Source organism: Pongo abelii, chromosome 10 (genome assembly GCF_028885655.2).
Source record: "Pongo abelii isolate AG06213 chromosome 10, NHGRI_mPonAbe1-v2.0_pri, whole genome shotgun sequence".
NCBI classification, from domain to species: domain Eukaryota; kingdom Metazoa; phylum Chordata; class Mammalia; order Primates; family Hominidae; genus Pongo; species Pongo abelii.
In genome coordinates, this window is record NC_071995.2 from 42987489 (window position 1) to 43006345 (window position 18857).

An 18857-nucleotide genomic window follows, 5' to 3' on the forward strand; every position below is an offset into this window, starting at 1 on the left:
AAATGGTAGATAAGATGAGGAAAGTACTCATGCTTCTTTACCACTTTGGCCTCAAAGTAACTACATCAGTTGTGCTCATATGCTACTGGTCAGAACTCAGAAGAGTGGAAAGTATCATTTCTGGCTGGGTAGCTATGTGACTTAGGCAAATTTTCAAATCAATTTTTTTTTCTTTTTTACATTTGACATCTCTAAAATCAGTTGGATCTTACAAATGCTGTATCATAATTTCATTGTTGAATTTTTTCTTATTAATACATAAAATATTGGCTCACCATGCAATCAATGGCATCTTAGATTCAGGGAAATTGGATCCTGATACTTAGCCTATATAATTATGGTTAAGATTAAATAGAATAACATATATAGATGTTACATAATTTTTTAGCATTATTAGATCATAAATTTTAATTCTTGTATCTTCCCATTTGGGATTTTCTTAAAATAATGCCTTGATAGGAAAAGGCATGACTTTCCTGTCATTATACAATTTTATCACTAAAGTAAAACAGCTTTGGGTACTTTCATTTTCCTGTGGACACTAAGATATATTCTATGCAGTCATAGTCACCATCATCAAATATTCATTAAGCATCCATATGCCAATGGATCTGGATTGAGCAATATATAAAGTAAGTTAAACAGATCTAATCCATTAAAGTATAAAAGAAACAGTTCTGGTTTTAGACAAGAGCTTTACTGTCATGGTGAAGGGCCCTAGAGCTGCTTACATTATTAATCAGTTCTGCATTTGCTTCAGACAGAAACATAGGTCCCAAGGTAACTCTCATAAATCAGGAGGAAAAAAATCATCATTAATTTTGGCAATCCTTGAACTCATGGATTGATATACCTTGATGTTCGTTTTTATAAGTTGTGCTTTGAAGTGTTTTCAGACTGTATGTGCACATATTACTTAATTTATATATACTTCACCGAAATTCAAAGCTTAACTTTGGACTCACGTTTTTCTTCATTGGAAAAACATTTGTGAGTTCCATTGTACTCCTTGTCAGGCGTTATTGAGGATTTAGGACAATACCAAGGAAAGGCAATTCAAAATCCTGTTTTCTTTGAAAGAAAAAAACTTACGTGTAAACCATATTGATTTCCTAAAGCAACCCCAAGGTTGACTCCACCAGAGTTTATCTAAAGGATTCAAACCAAAGGCAAAGAAGTTGAAAACTTTGAAAAAAATTTAGAAGAATGTATAACTAGAATAACCAATACAGAGAAGTGCTTAAAGGAGCTGATGGAGCTGAAAACCAAGGCTCGAGAACTACGTGAAGAATGCAGAAGCCTCAGGAGCCGATGCGATCAAATGGAAGAAAGGGTATCAGCCCTGGAAGATGAAATGAATGAAATGAAGCGAGAAGGGAAGTTTAAAGAAAAAAGAATAAAAAGAAATGAGCAAAGCCTCCAAGAAATGTGGGACTATGTGAAAAGACCAAATCTACGTCTGATTGGTGTACCTGAAAGTGACGGGGAGAATGGAAACAAGTTGGAAAACATTCTACAGGATATTATCCAGGAGAACTTCCCCAATCTAGCAAGGCAGGCCAACATTCAGATTCAGGAAATACAGAGAACGCCACAGAGATACTCCTCGAGAAGAGCAACTCCAAGACACATAATTGTCAGATTCACCAAAGTTGAAATGAAGGAAAAAATGTTAAGGGCAGCCAGAGAGAAAGGTCGGGTTACCATCAAAGGGAAGCCCATCAGACTAACAGCGGATCTCTCGGCAGAAACCCTACAAGCCAGAAGAGAGTGGGGGCCAATATTCAACATTCTTAAAGAAAAGAATTTTCAACCCAGAATTTCATATCCTGCCAAACTAAGCTTCATAACTGAAGGAGAAATAAAATACTTTACAGACAAGCAAATGCTAAGAGATTTTGTCACCACCAGGCCTGCCCTAAAAGAGCTCCTGAAGGAAGCGCTAAACATGGAAAGGCACAACCGGTACCAGCCACTGCAAAATCATACCGAATTGTAAAGACCATCGAGACTAGGAAGGGACTGCATCAACTAACGAGCAAAATAACCAGCTAACGTCATAATGACAGGATCAGATTCACACATAACAATATTAACTTTAAATGTAAATGGACTAAATGCTCCAATTAAAAGACACAGACTGGCAAATTGGATAAAGACTCAAGACCCATCAGTGTGCTGTATTCAGGAAACCCATCTCACGTGCAGAGACACACATAGGCTCAAAATAAAAGGATGGAGGAAGATCTACCAAGCAAATGGAAAACAAAAAAAGGCAGGGGTTGCAATCCTAGTCTCTGATAAAACAGACTTTAAACCAACAAAGATCAAAAGAGACAAAGAAGGCCATTACATAATGGTAAAGGGATTAATTCAACAATAAGAGCTAACTATCCTAAATATATATGCACCCAATACAGGAGCACCCAGATTCATAAAGCAAGTCCTGAGTGACCTACAAAGAGACTTAGACTCCCAAACATTAATAATGGGAGACTTTAACACCCCACTGTCAACATTAGACAGATCAACGAGACAGAAAATCAACAAGGATACCCAGGAATTGAACTCAGCTCTGCACCAAGCAGACCTAATAGACATCTACAGAACTCTCCACCCCAAATCAACAGAATATACATTTTTTTCAGCACCACACCACACCTATTCCAAAATTGACCATATACTTGGAAGTAAAGCTCTCCTCAATAAATGTAAAAGAACAGAAATTATAACAAACTATCTCTCAGATCACAGTGCAATCAAGCTAGAACTCAGGATTAAGAATCTCACTCAAAACCGCTCAACTACATGGAAACTGAACAACCTGCTCCTGAATGACTACTGGGTACATAACGAAATGAAGGCAGAAATAAAGATGTTCTTTGAAACCAACGAGAACCAAGACACAACATACCAGAATCTCTGGGATGCATTCAAAGCAGTGTGTAGAGGGAAATTTATAGCACTAAATGCCCACAAGAGAAAGCAGGAAAGATCCAAAATTGACACCCTAACATCACAATTAAAAGAACTAGAAAAGCAAGAGCAAACACATTCAAAAGCTAGCAGAAGGGAAGAAATAACTAAAATCAGAGCAGAACTGAAGGAAATAGAGACACAAAAAACCCTTCAAAAAATAAATGAATCCAGGAGCTGGTTTTTTGAGAGGATCAACAAAATTGATAGACCACTAGCAAGATTAATAAAGAAAAAAAGAGAGAAGAATCAAATAGATGCAATAAAAAATGATAAAGGGGATATCACCACTGATCCCACAGAAATACAAACTACCATCAGAGAATATTACAAACACCTCTACGCAAATAAACTAGAAAATCTAGAAGAAATGGATAAATTCCTCAACACATACACCCTCCCAAGACTAAACCAGGAAGAAGTTGAATCTCTGAATAGACCAATAACAGGATCTGAAATTGTGGCAATAATCAATAGCTTACCAACCAAAAAAAGTCCAGGACCAGATGGGTTCACAGCCGAATTCTACCAGAGGTACAAGGAGGAGCTGGTACCATTCCTTCTGAAACTATTCCAATCAATAGAAAAAGAGGGAATCCTCCCTAACTCATTTTATGAGGCCAGCATCATCCTGATACCAAAGCCTGGCAGAGACACAACAAAAAAAGAGAATTTTAGACCAATATCCTTGATGAACATTGATGCAAAAATCCTCAATAAAATACTGGCAAACAGAATCCAGCAGTACATCAAAAAGCTTATCCACCATGATCAAGTGGGCTTCATCCCTGGGATGCAAGGCTGGTTCAATATACGCAAATCAATAAATGTAATCCAGCATATAAACAGAACCAAAGTCAAAAACCACATGATTATCTCAATAGATGCAGAAAAGGCCTTTGACAAAATTCAACAACCCTTCATGCTAAAAACTCTCAATAAATTAGGTATTGATGGGACGTATCTCAAAATAATAAGAGCTATTTATGACAAACCCACAGCCAATATCATACTGAATGGGCAAAAACTGGAAGCATTCCCTTTGAAAACTGGCACAAGACAGGGATGCCCTCTCTCACCACTTCTATTCAACATAGTGTTGGAAGTTCTGGCCAGGGCAATTAGGCAAGAGAAGGAAATCAAGGGTATTCAATTAGGAAAAGAGGAAGTCAAATTGTCCCTGTTTGCAGATGACATGATAGTATATCTAGAAAACCCCATTGTCTCAGCCCAAAATCTCCTTAAGCTGATAAGCAACTTCAGCAAAGTCTCAGGATACAAAATCAATGTACAAAAATCACAAGCATTCTTATACATCAATAACAGACAAACAGAGAGCCAAATCATGAGTGAACTCCCATTCACAATTGCTTCAAAGAGAATAAAATACCTAGGAATCCAACTTACAAGGGATGTGAAGGACCTCTTCAAGGAGAACTACAAACCACTGCTCAAGGAAATAAAAGAGGATACAAACAAATGGAAGAACATTCCATGCTCATGGGTAGGAAGAATCAATATCATGAAAATGGCCATCCTTCCCAAGGTAATTTACAGATTCAATGCCATCCCCATCAAGTTACCAATGACTTTCTTCACAGAATTGGAAAAAACTACTTTAAAGTTCATATGGAACCAAAAAAGAGCCCGCATCGCCAAGTCAATCCTAAGCCAAAAGAACAAAGCTGGAGGCATCACGCTACCTGACTTCAAACTATACTACAAGGCTACAGTAACCAAAACAGCATGGTACTGGTACCAAAACAGAGATATAGATCAATGGAACAGAACAGAGCCCTCAGAAATAATGCCACATATCTACAACTATCTGATCTTTGACAAACCTGAGAAAAACAAGCAATGGGGAAAGGATTCCCTATTTAATAAATGGTGCTGGGAAAACTGGCTAGCCATATGTAGAAAGCTGAAACTGGATCCCTTCCTTACACCTTATACAAAAATTAATTCAAGATGGATTAAAGACTTAAATGTTAGACCTAAAACCATAAAAACCCTAGAAGAAAACCTAGGCAATACCATTCAGGACATAGGCATGGGCAAGGACTTCATGTCTAAAACTCCAAAAGCAATGGCAACAAAAGCCAAAATTGACAAATGGGATCTAATTAAACTAAAGAGCTTCTGCACAGCAAAGGAAACTACCATCAGAGTGAACAGGCAACCTACAAAATGGGAGAAAATTTTCGCAACCTACTCATCTGACAAAGGGCTAGTATCCAGAATCTACAATGAACTCCAACAAATTTACAAGAAAAAAACAAACAACCCCATCAAAAAGTGGGCAAAGGACATGAACAGACACTTCTCAAAAGAAGACATTTATGCAGCCAGAAAACACATGAAAAAATGCTCACCATCACTGGCCATCAGAGAAATGCAAATCAAAACCACAATGAGATACCATCTCACACCAGTTAGAATGGCAATCATTAAAAAGTCAGGAAACAACAGGTGCTGGAGAGGATGTGGAGAAATAGGAACACTTTTACACTGTTGGTGGGACTGTAAACTAGTTCAACCCTTGTGGAAGTCAGTGTGGCGATTCCTCAGGGATCTAGAACTAGAAATTCCATTCGACCCAGCCATCCCATTACTGGGTAGATATCCAAAGGACTATAAATCATGCTGCTATAAAGACACATGCACACGTATGTCTATTGCCGCATTATTCACAATAGCAAAGACTTGGAACCAACCCAAATGTCCAACAATGATAGACTGGATTAAGAAAATGTGGCACATATACACCATGGAATACTATGCAGCCATAAAAAATGATGAGTTCACGTCCTTTGTAGGGACATGGATGAAATTGGAAATCATCATTCTCAGTAAACTATCGCAAGAACAAAAAACCAAACACCGCATATTCTCACTCATAGGTGGGAATTGAACAATGAGAACACATGGACACAGGAAGGGGAACATCACACTTCGGGGACTGTTGTGGGGTGGGGGGAGGGGGGAGGGATAGCATTGGGAGATATACCTAATGCTAGATGACGAGTTGGTAGGTGCAGCGCACCAGCATGGCACATGTATACATATGTAACTTACCTGCACGTTGTGCACATGTACCATAGAGCCTAAAGTATAATAATAATAATAATAATAATAATAATAATAATAATAATAATAAAAAAAAAAAAAAGGATATTGTTAAACACTTTGTAGGGCTGGAGAAAGATAGAAGTGACAGGGCTACAAACACCAAACACACAGAGTATTTAAAAGGATGTATCATCCTTTGAGCAAAAAGAAAATAATTTTCTAGCCAAACCTCCAAATATCATGTAACTTGGGCCACTCATATTACCAAAAACACTTAAGAAACACAACACCTTCCTTTAAAAAGCATAAACCACTTACATTTAGATTTTACATGAGGATGATTGTAAGTTGCTTCAGCAACAAACGCTCGTTTAGTCTGTACTGGGCTTGGCAGAGAATGTTTGAATGTTTTAAGTCACAACAGGAAAACCAAACTCAAAATGGCTTAAATGCTAAAAGGAAATAATTATTTTCTCATTTAAGTAGTCTGGAGATACAGCCATTTCTGGATTAGTTTATTGGCTTAATGAAGTCATTCCATCCTCCTGCTCTGCCATCCTCAATATGTTGGCTCTTAAATTGTCTTCCCTTGATTTTAAGATGGCTGCTGCAACTCCAGGTAGCCAGAGGCAGAGAGAAGGAATGCCCTTTCTCAGGGCTGTTTTTTAAAAGGGAAGAAAGCTCCTCTAGAAGGGCCCTTTGCAGATTTCCTTTCACAATTCATTGTCTGTTACAATCAACTACTGGCAATATGAATGGAATTATTGCATAAGATTGGTCTTTCATCTCTTGAGTCACCTGATCACAGAATACCTAAAGAACAAGCAGGCTTTTCTTAGTAATAAAGAGGGGAGAATGGCTGTTCCGTAGGCAGCCAGCAGTATCTGGCACAGTAGATGATTAAATATATCTAAATATGTTTGATCCATATTGTAAAGAGCAAAGATGTTTTACATAAAACAAATTCCCTTATATTTCTCCAACTCCTCTTGCTCGGTTTTGTTAGTAATTGCTGCTTTCTTCCAGAACTGCTAACAATTGGCAGAACTGATCTTTTGAATTTTGTTTTGTCTGCTGCTTGCCTTCAAACCGATGTGTTAGTGACCAAGTAATGTTACAATTCAGATGAGGGTGAAGACGGGGAAGAGGTCCAGGTAGTACAAAAACAGTGGAAACAATCCTGAATATGATTTATTTATTTACTTTAAAAAAATTATCCATTCCTAAAAGTTAATGGAAAATTTATGTCCTTGAAGTTGAAAAGTTTATATATGGAAGTATATATTTGTATTTCATATCTGACCTTAAGAATTCTTTAGTGTGTGGCAAAAGGATCTGGCCAGTGGAGACTGTAGGATAGAGAATTTTTTATTAATTAGTGATCAAAGTTAAATTTATCTAATTATAATTTAATTCAAACTTTCAAATACCGTGAGACAACTAACTGGTTATAGAGCCTATGAACTTCTAAAAACTGTTATCCATTGTTTTGGATTAATCATCATGAGACCAGAACAGTTTTCCTAGAGTCTGGATGAGATCTCTTGGGAAACGTTTAAAAACTTACCAAAAAGTTTTACTATGATGAACATGATATATCACTCCTTTTATTGAGATCTACTATCCTTTAAGTAAAGCTTTATAATACAGGTTAAGCATCCCAAATCCAAAATGCACCAAAACGCAAAACTTTTTGAGTGCTGACTTGATGTTCAAAAGAAATGCTTAGTGGATCATTTTGGATTTTCAGATGTGGGATGCTCAGCTGATAAGTATAATGTAAATATTCCAATTTCTTAAAAAGTCCAAAATTAGAAATACTTCTAGTTCCAAGCATTTTGGATAAGAGATATTCAACCTGTAGTGTCCATGAAGATCTTGTACATTTTTATTAACTTTTTCCAATTATTGAAAATTTTTGTTGCTGTTGTCAGAGGCATTTTAAATGCAGTTATGATTTACTGTGTGTAAAAGAAGTCTATTGATTTCTATGAGTGCTAAGAACCTTGATAAGCTCTTTTTAGTTTTAGTAGTTTCTAATACTATTAATTTTCTCAAATGAAGACCATATTGTCTACAAATGATGACAATTTTGCTCTTTCTTTGCCATATTTATACTTTCTTTTTCTTGTCTGAGTGCAATGGCTATGACCTCTTGAACAAAACCAATACACATAGTAGTCACTATTGTATTGTTCCTGATTTTAATGGGAATGTTTCTAAAATTTCACTATTAAATATTACACTTGCCATACATTTTTGATAGATTTCTTTTAAAAAGTTAAAGGAGTTCCCTTTTAGTCCTAGATTGCTAAGCATTTTTATAATAACTGGGTTTTAAAACTTATCAAATGCTTTTTCTTGTATCTATTGAGGTGATCATATAGCTTGGTTCCTCATTAAGTCTTATGCATATTAAGTATTTGGTTATTTTTGCCTAATAAGATAGTATTGTAACTGATAGTATAGTATAACTCAAAGCATTCATTTATTAGCTTTAATATGCAATGTGTACTTTTTATAGTTTTAGCACCCTACTTATTTATGTTAATACTACATTAAATTATTTATGTATGGTCACAAGTTGCTTAATGATGTTTCAGTCAACAATGTACCACATACACCATGATGTCTGTTAAGATTGTAACACAGCTGAAAAATTCCTGTTGCCTAGTGACATCATAGCTGTCTTAACATGGTAGTGCAATGTATCACTCACATGTCTGTGGTCATGCTGGTATAAACAAGCCTATTGGGCTGGGCGGCTAGTCATATAAAAATATAGCACATACAATCATGTATAGTACAGAATACTTGTTAATGGTAATAAATGACTATGTTACTGGTTTATGTGTTTACTATACTATAATATATTTTAAAAGTATACTTTTTATCATTTATTTTAGAGTATATTCCTACTTATAAAAAATAAATAAATAAAGGAAGTTAACTGTAAAACAGCTTCAGGCAGGTACTTCAGGAGGTATTCCGAAAGAAGGCACTGTTATCACAGGAGATGACAGCCCTATTTCTGTTATTGCCCCTGAAGACCTTCCAGTGAGACAAGTTGTGGAGGTGGAAGACAGTGATACCGATGATCCTGACCCTGTGTAGACCTGGCTAATGTGTGTATTTGTGTCTTAGTTTTCAACAAAAAAGTTTAAAAAGTTAAAAATTAAAGATAGAAAAATATTTGCAATAGAATAAGGATGTAAAAAAAGAATTTTTGTACAGCTGTAGAGTGTGTTTGTGTTTTAAGCTAAGTGAGCAGTGTTATAAAGTCTACAGTAGTGCACATAATGTCTTAAGCCTTCAGGTTCAGTCACCACTCACTTGCTGACTCACCCACAGCAGCTTCCAGGCCTGCAAGCTCCATTCATGATAAGTGCCCTAAACTGGTATACCATCTTTAAAATGTTTATACAGTATTTTTACTGTAGCTTTTCTATATTAAGATACACAAATACTTACCATAGTGTTACAGCTGCCTGTGGTATTCAGCTCAGTTGCATGCAGTGCAGGATTGTAGCCTAAGAGCGGCAGGCCATTCCATATATCCTCCTAGATGTATGGTAGGCTACACCTTCTAGGTTTGTGTATGTTCATATGTACACTCTATGGTGTTCACACAAAGATGAAATCACATTCTCAGAACGTATCCCTGTTGTTAAGCAATGCATGAATGAGTTTGTAATTTATTAAATAGTATTTGATGCTTACATATTGAGTTTAAAAAAAAGTTGAATTCATAGAAGTAGATAGTAGAATAGTGATTAGCAGGGGCTGGAGGTGAGAGGATGTAGGGGAGATGTTGGTCAAAGGATACAAAATTTTAGTTAGATAGGAGGGATAAGATTAGGAGAACTATCGTACAGCTGACTCTATTTGATAATATATTCTTGAAAACTGCTTAGGAGTAGATTTTAAGTGTTTTTACCGCAAAAGTTTGTGATGTGTAAATGCATATGTTAATCAGCTTGATTTTGGCTTCCATTATATATGCATATTTTAAAACAACATGTTATACATAACATATTTTAATTTATCAATTAAAATAAATATAAATATTAGGAGAGAAGTGGAAAAAAAGTATTTAAGGTCACCTATGGAAATATATCAAGAATGAAAGTAATTAAAGACTAAATCAGGGTAAAAGAAATATAAAAGCCAGAAAAATAAAATGAAGCCATGTGTCAGAGTAATAAAATGATTTATTATCAACCATAAGGTCTTGTTCAGAAGTTAGAGATCAGCTGCAGATTTGCCTCTCAACTTCTTAGTTGCCAAAGAATATAAGAGAATTTTATTAATAACATAATTTAAAGTTTCAACACAATAAAAACAAAACTGGTTGTTCCAAAGCAACACAGTGTTCTGGCAGGAAAGATCCTCCTGAGAAAAATTTGTGTCATGAATCCTCATAAAGAGGAAGGCATGATTGCATAGACTAAAAATTGGCTTACCTTCTTCAAATTGAAGAAATAAAGGGATCGCAGAAGGTGGGAGACACTATGAGGAATCAGAACAGCGTGGAAAGTTTGCCTGGGAATGATGTTTGCAACAGGTAGTTCATGAATTGGAAACTTGAGCCTCGTGTTAGGATAGGCTCAGTAAGAGATATGGCAGCCAGTGTTGGGTGGTTTTACTTCCCAGCTAACTTTTGGCAGGTGTTCTGTCTTTTGTTTTAGGGAGTGAAGTCAGATCTATCTTTAGCTCCTAAATATTTTAGACTAAAGCGGGGAGGTCTTTATATTTTTATCTTTTCCCTTGCTTTACAGTCTACTTGTTTATACTAAGATTGTAGGTAAAAAGGAATAAATTAAATTAGTATCAGCAGTTTCAAATTACAGCTGTGAAATGTGTTGCTGGTATAAGCACATTTGGTTTTATTTTTGAGTATTATCACCAAGAGCAATGAATCCAATTCTTGCTTCTTATTTCCAAAATGGGAGATATCTCTGGGCTGAAACCTTAAAAACAGAGAGGACAATGAAATTCTGAAAAGTAAGACCTGATTATTCTATTTTATCCTTCTGAGGGAATTAACAACATGTTCACAAAGACATGGAGAAGAGAAAACCCTTTTTCTGATTGCTCCTCCTGAGGTCTGGCTGTAGGTTGAATGAAGAGGCTGTCATTTACCTGGTACCAGCAGGGCAAATGTGTCACCTTTTTAAAAGATCATCTGTAAAGAGGTACAGCAGGATCGGCAAAAATCAGCTATACCAAATTCTCTCATAAAACAGGTGTGACAGCGATAAATCATCACAAAAGAATAGCTGCTTCTGTGCACCTGTGCATGCATATATGTGCAGAAAAAGGTGTGTCCTAGAAAATAGGATTTCCTAAACTTGTCCTATGAGAAGTCACTTGGGTTGCTTGTAAAAATAGATTGTCCAGGCCCCATCCCATACATGCTGAGTCAGTACCTCCAGGAGAGAGGCTCAAGAATCTACATTTTAAATAAGCTCTCCAAAGTTGTTCCTTTAAGCAGGTAAGTTTGGAAAACACTTTACTGAAAAACTTTATTGTGCACTTAACTAATAGAATAGTTATCTTGTCAGTGAATTATGGGTGTTTATTTTTTCTTCTCTGAAAATTTGTTTTCTGTGTTACTCAGAATGAGCATTTCTTTCTTTTGTGATTTGATTTAAAAGTCATACTTGGAAGTGAACTTCAGCTAAATATTCACTCCATCCTATGTTTATCATTTAATGCTCATCTGTTTTTTGTCCCCTAGTGAACATACATTACTCAGTTGAATAAATTCCTCATCAGATCAGTCCACTAACGTTAAATGTTTTTATCACGAACACGTGAATTTAAATTAAGTTCCGATTAAATAATGTATTCTGTTTACCAAACCTTCTGGGGAACATAACATATAACTAATAAATAGCACAGTAATTAGTCTAATTTTTTTTTCACAAATTAAGTACCTATGATGTATTTCTCTTGTGTTTTTGTAGGTTAAAAAAAGATTGGCAAGTTGAAAATACAATGACAGCACCATCAATACTTTGCCTAAAAAAGCTATAAGAATGTTTGAAATCAATCTATTCATATATTTCATTAATCCCAACTGATTTCTACTTTATCATCATAGTATATTCATTAATTTTACTACTTAGACATTGCAGTCCCTGCTTTTTATACTGAAAAAGTTGGGTAATAGAAAGAAAATGATAGATATTTGTGTTTACAATCAGTAGTATTACTGTGTAATTCACAAGTAAGTCCTTCACAACAATGACTTTACTAAGCCAAATGAGATGTGTAATGTGTAATCTAGGGTGCGTAGGGATAGAAAGCTTCCTTAATTATGCCAGTCTGTCCTTTGTGATTTTGATTGCTTTATTCTTTATTTCCCTGACAGCTTTATTAACCTCTCAAAAGAGGTATGAATAAGATACTGGTTTCTGGAGTATGGCAGGTGCTTTTGTCCTTTTTCACCTTGAACCTCCAGTACCATTCTCCACCATCAGTAATAGAATCACATGCATCATTTTGTGATGTACATAGGTCCTCAGTGATTACAGTCACTTTGGCTTTACTAGAATTCTAGTAGGTTAAAAAATAAAATGTGGTTGCACTGCAAATGAATTTGCTCCCCTAGAGATATACACATTTACAACACAGGTTAATTTATGACTAGCCTTTTTTTTTTTTTTTTTTTTTTTACAGTCAGTGAACCTAGTTTAAACATTTTGTACCACCAAATAAAGATCATAGACTGTCAGTTTAGGTTCTTATTAAGGTTTCCAATAAGGCACATAGATAATTTTTACTTTAAAATTGTGTGGCCTCAGGTATTCATTTATTCAGCAAATATTTATTGAGCAATGGCTGTGTCAGCCAATATGCAATATTAATTATCTTTCATTTTTAACATCGAAGACAGCTCTACCCTAATTTTTTAAATGTCAAGAACACTGCTACTTATCCAAGTGTAAATTCTACAGTGAAGTAAAGATGATTTCATATTAAAGAGACTTAAGCAATCTTTTCTTAAGTAAGCAGTCCTTTCTTGATATGTGCCTGTTTGACAAATATAGCACATATGCTAATTTACTTTAGCTACCTGACAAACCAGGAAAACTGGTTTGATCAATTTTTTAAATATTCCACTAGTTATTTGTGAATTGCCATGCCAAAGGAAAATAACAAGAACTGTCTTATTAAAGTAACACCAAGGTGATATATTAATGTGTTTAAGCAAATAAAAATATCCTATCCTTGATTCAACTGTTTAAGTATTTATAGTTGGTGGTAAAATGGAGGGCATTATAAACCAACTCCAAGGTCTACCAATTATCCTGAGAGAAATCAGGTAAATATCTCAGGAGTTCTTTGTAAAGAATTAAAATAGAATAAATTAGTACAACCTTTCTGGAGGGCAGTACAGCAATACATATTAAAGAACTTAAAATTGAATACACTATTTAACAATTTTACTTTTAGGACCTTATCCTGAGGAAATAATAATGGATGCACAAAGATTTTTCATAATAGCAAAAAGGGAGAAACCACCTAAATATCCAACCATTTGAAATTGGTTAAATAAATAATGGTACATCTCTCTGAGAGAATATTATCAAGCTCTTAAAATGAGATTGAAGAGAAGTATTTCTAGTGTTTTCTGCATCTATGATATTCATATGTGCTATACATTCTCACCAGTGACCTACCTTATAATAGACATGAGGCAAAAGAGAAGACATAAGAAGATATGTTCACATCCTTCAGAGAAAGAAAAGATAGATATCCATCAGATATCAAAGAAGGTAGCCTGAAGATCAGGATAGCCAAGTGGTGTAGAAGAGTCAAGAAGGGGGGAGTCTAGGTGACTCTCATAGAGTTCCTGTAAAATGGTGTACTGGTGTCCCACTGCAGGGACGAAGGGTCATTGGGTGCATGGTGTAGTGGCAGAGTGAGTGGGGTTGCCTGTTTTGTCAGATATTTGGTATTTAAAACAGAGATGAGCCTATAAGCCCCGCAGAATAGAGAGAATTTCTTTTTTTTTATGGAATAAGGGAAGTCGAGCATGTTGAAAGGCAGAGAGAAGGTAATGGTGATGGCTGACATATCTACAGCACTCATCGTATGCCAAGCATCATGCTGAGTGCTTTATGCCCATGATCATGCTTAATCCTTAAAACAATCCCAAAATGAAGCTGTTTTTTCCCATCTGTTTTTTAGATGAAACTGCTGATGCTTATAGAGTTGATTATTTGCCCAGACATCAGAGAGCTAGTAAATGGCAGAGTCAGGATTTCAATTTTGACTCTGAGTCTAACCACTATGCCCAGCAGTAACAGGAAAACCAAAACTGCAAGAGCTACAGGGGCTGTTTGTTAGAACAAAATCCGAGAAGAGAGAGTCCCTTGAAGGTGATGAGTTGTAGCCTCAGTTTAGAAACTCCATCAAGAAGGTACATGTCTGACTTGCACTATTCAGCATGTTGCATTCATAGCTGATAGAGCTGATACAACCAAGACAGAAGTATTTTGTGTTTGGTATGTTTGATAGAACTGCCCTCATGTGGGGCTGGCTCATTCTGGGCTGTCTAAGCCTCATTCCTTTTGTCATCTGGTAATTCAAATTCTGAAGCATCCAGGAATCACTTCATGCTGTGGATGCCCCTGTGCTCTCTATCTGGTGTTGGTGTACTTCAGAATTAAACTGCATCTCTCTTTCTACACCATGTCCTGTAATACCCATAAGTAAAAGTACATGTAAAATCTGGGGGGCTCGGAACAAAGGAGCCCAGTTGCTGCACTGCAGCCATTTATACTCCTTAGTTCATTCAGGCTTAACAGGCAGTCATCGATCCACCATTCACTCAGTTTATTCATTCATCAGACATTTATTGCATGCTTACTCTGTTGTAGGCTTGTTTTAAGTGTTAATGATATCAAGATTAAAAGACACCTCTGAAGTAAGGGCAGTAATTGAACGGTAGGCAGGGCCATGGAAGGATTTCATATTCTTAAGATGGGAAACATTTAAGGTGTTTTTTGGCAGAGGAGTAAAAGCAATGAAGAGAAAAATGGGAGGTATTGCCAAAGTAAGCTCAAGAAGAGAGATGAAAGGATGGACTTCTGACACCAAGAAGAGAGGTGGTGCCCAGCTATTGATAGGTAGAAAGAAAGAGACTGGCAGGAGTTTCCAGTGAGTGGCTGCCCTTTTCTCTGTAAGGAAGGAGGTGAGGTCACCTGCAGAGCATGCTGGGCTGGAAGTTAGGTAATGAGCATTAAGGAGCACCTTAAAAGTTTTGAACAGCTCCCTAGTGAATAGCTAGGGGCCAGGAAGGAGACAGCCCAACTGTGATGGGAACCATGAATTTGTAATAAGGCCATTGAACAGAGTTACATGATTTTTTCCCCCTACCAGCGCTTATTGTTAAAACACCCATCAAGCCACTGGAGAAGACCCTCTTCTGACTGATTCTCCTACTCTTCTAATGAAGACATTTGTCTCCAAGAGCTAAAAATTCTTGGGCCTGAGCTTTCGCATGCTAACTGAAATTCATGACTGAATTTTAGAGGATACCAAAGACACAGGCATGGATCCTGCTATGACCTGCTAGTGAGACCATCTGGGTTGCCCTTTGTACAGCCTCAGGGTGAGTCATCTCCCCTGAAGGAAAGAATGTCACAGTGTCTGGTCCTTTCAGAATACTCCCTCCCTCTACTGTACCATGTTTTAGGTTTTGGGCTAACATGTTTTCCCTAGTTCGCAACCACTCTGTTAGTCAGGATTCTTACTTACCAATATCAGAAATGAGCTGTAATTTAAGCAGATCAGGAGTTTATCAGAAAAATGTTAGAGAATTCACAAATTCTCCTGAAGGGTTAGATAAAGAAGCTTAGAGATAGGCAGCCAGAAGCAGTACCTTAAAGCCTGCTGCAGGAGAAAAAGCACAGTTGCTGTCCTGAGCACAGGGCTGCTGCCAGCACCGCTGGCACCACTGACTAGCAGTGGCTATGGACAGCTCCTGCTGTAACCTCTACCATCTCTGGAACTGGCATTTGCTCTCTCAGCCACCCCAGAATGTATTCTGCTTGGCCTGGCTTCTTTGCATCACTAGCATTCAATTTGGAGCCTGGAGCCAGGTAGTCTGGTTGGCAGGGCCTAGCTTGAGTGCCAGTAGCTGAATTTCATGGGAGACCACGAAAAGGAGCGTCTGTGTTTTTATCTGCTATAGTGGATGTGGGCTCTGGTAGGAGTTTAAAATGGATGGCCATAAAGAATGACAGATGTCCATTACAGTGCCAGGAAGCACATGAATAAACGTTTCAGTCATTCTGTGTCGGGAGAAAGTCTTAGGTCACTGGATGCTAAGTTTCTCTTTAATTCCTCTGTAGCAGACTGTTTTAAATTCTTTCAGTCTCCAGTACTTTGCAGGATGCCTGCAAAATAAAAGGCACTCAAGAAATGTTTGTAAATGAACTAATGCTTGTTGAGTATATTCTTTCAACAAATATGTGTTAGGCATTGTATTAGTTCTCACATTGCTATAAAGAACTACCCGAGACTGGGTAATTTATAAAGAAAAGAGGTTTAATTGGCTCACAGTTCTGCAGGCTGTACAGGAGGCCTCAGGAAACTTCCAATCATGGCAGAGGAAGAAGGCACATCTTACATGTCTGGAGCGGGAGGACAAGAGCAAAGGGGAGATGCTACACACTTTTGAACAACCAGATCTCGTGAAAACTCACTCTCAGGAGAATAGCAAGGGGGGAAATCCGCCCCCATGATTGAATCACCCCCCATCAGGCCCCTCCCCTAACATTGGAGATTACAGTTCGACATGACATTTGGGCAAAGACACAAATTGAAACTGTGTCGGGCATATACTGATGAACGCTGTCTGTGGGATCAAAATGGTTTACCCAATAATAAAGAGATAATCAATCAGAAATAAGGACTGGGCTCCTATATAAGAATCAAAATGTGAGGATTAGGATTTAGAGGGAAGAAGTACTGCTTAGGTAAAAAGTAGAATGAATCTGAGTCAACTTTCAAGTTCAAGTTGGGAATATGGTGGGTCAGGGTTGGAAAGTGCTGAAGAACTTCTCAGGATGAATTGCGGAGATGGTGGGGAAGGGGACACCCAGAGGGAACAGTCACTTTTGGGAGCGGAGTAGGAAAGTTATACCTCAAACTCTCCTTACCCCTATCTGAGTGGGGCATTTCTAGGCCATTTGCTTGTGTTTAGGGAAGTTATACCACTTGCTGGTTTCCTCTGCTACTCTATTGTATGTTCAAATTGCAGCAAATAGTTAAATGTACTATATCTGTACAGCTCTTAGAACAGTGTCTGGCATGTTTTAAGTACTGTACAGCCATTTATTAAAGATATTAAAACAAAGCAATATCTTTTTTCTGATACTTCAACACAATACATCAGGGATTCCACTTGGACTCAAATGTAGCCAAATACCAAGTATATTCTTTTACTTTTTGACCTTTGATCTTTTTCCTGCAGCTTCACCTACTTCTAGTTTATGGGAGTTTTTTTATGTTCTAGGCCCTGTGCATAGCACAGCAGCTCATCCCCACTCTGTCCCTTTAGAGTGGGCAGATCATGAGTACTGCTCCCTGGGTAAAGTGCCTGACTGCCAGACCCACTAGATGATCTCGACCTGGACCTAGCAGTTCCTCTCTATCTTGTTAACTACTGTGCTAAATATTCCACCCAGCTTTTTCAGCTGTCTTCAGTGGAAGGCTTGCTCCAAGTTACCTTTTGTCACTATTGGAAATGAAAATTCTACTTCATGTGCTTTATGTAGTTTAAATCATATCTTCACAAGACCCTAAAAGGGAAACAAGTGGGTTTTCTTGGTTCTACAGATGAAGAAAATGAGGCATGGAGAGTTTAATTTTCTTGTCATGGGTCATAGAGTTGATGAATAATAAATTCAGATTTTGAACCCAGGAAGTGTGGTTACAGAGCTCATTTTAGTCCATTTTGTGCTGCTGTAACAGAATTCCACAGACTAATTTATAAAGAACAGAAATTGATTGGCTCACAGTTCTGTAGGCTGGGAAGTCTGAGATCAAGGGGGCTGGCATCTGGTGAGGACTTTCTTGCAGCGTCAACCCCACGGTGGTGGGGGAGAGAGAGGTGGTGGGGAGAAACAAAAATGGGGTGAGGGGTTAGAAACAAAAGGGGGCCAAACTTTTATAAGGAGCTCATTCCATGCTAATGAACTCCCTCCTGTGATAATGTCATTAATTTGTTAAGTCTGCCCTTGTGGTCTGATCACTCTTCAGTAGGCCCCACCTCTCAACACTGTTGCATTGGGGATTCAGTTTCTAACATGATTTTTGAGGGACATATTTAAACCATAGCAGAGCTTATGTTCTTAACCTCTGTGTCTACTCATTTTCTTCATTTCACAAAGCAGTATAAACTGTTTTGTCATGAAAAGCATTCTTTTTAAAAGGTGAAACAAGTCTCCATCTTTGCATGCTTCCCTTACAACTTTGGGCACAGCTTGGCAAAAGCCTAGGCATCTAGAATTTAATATCCATAAGTGTAGTATATTCTGTATCTTTTGAAATGGCCATGTAATGTAGATATCAATTTAGTTCACTATTTTTATGGATTTAGACATTTATAGCTTCACAAACATCTCAGTCTTGCAGAGAGAAAAAAATTCTCTGAATTTTGCCAAAATTGCCTGTGTTGTTTTATTGAATTTGGTCAAGATATGCAGGGATGACGCACACACATCCAGTAATGGAAGCATTTGAATATCTGGTATGGAAACCAAATTTTTAAAATCTGGGATCTTCAACTC

At 37.2% G+C, this 18857-nt stretch overlaps 1 protein-coding gene across 4 annotated transcripts in view; it reads left to right on the forward strand.

Moving 5' to 3' along the window:
* The window catches only part of ANO6 (anoctamin 6), a 212809-nt gene that overhangs the window by 114731 nt on the left and 79221 nt on the right, over positions 1-18857 (forward strand). The window lies entirely within an intron of this gene.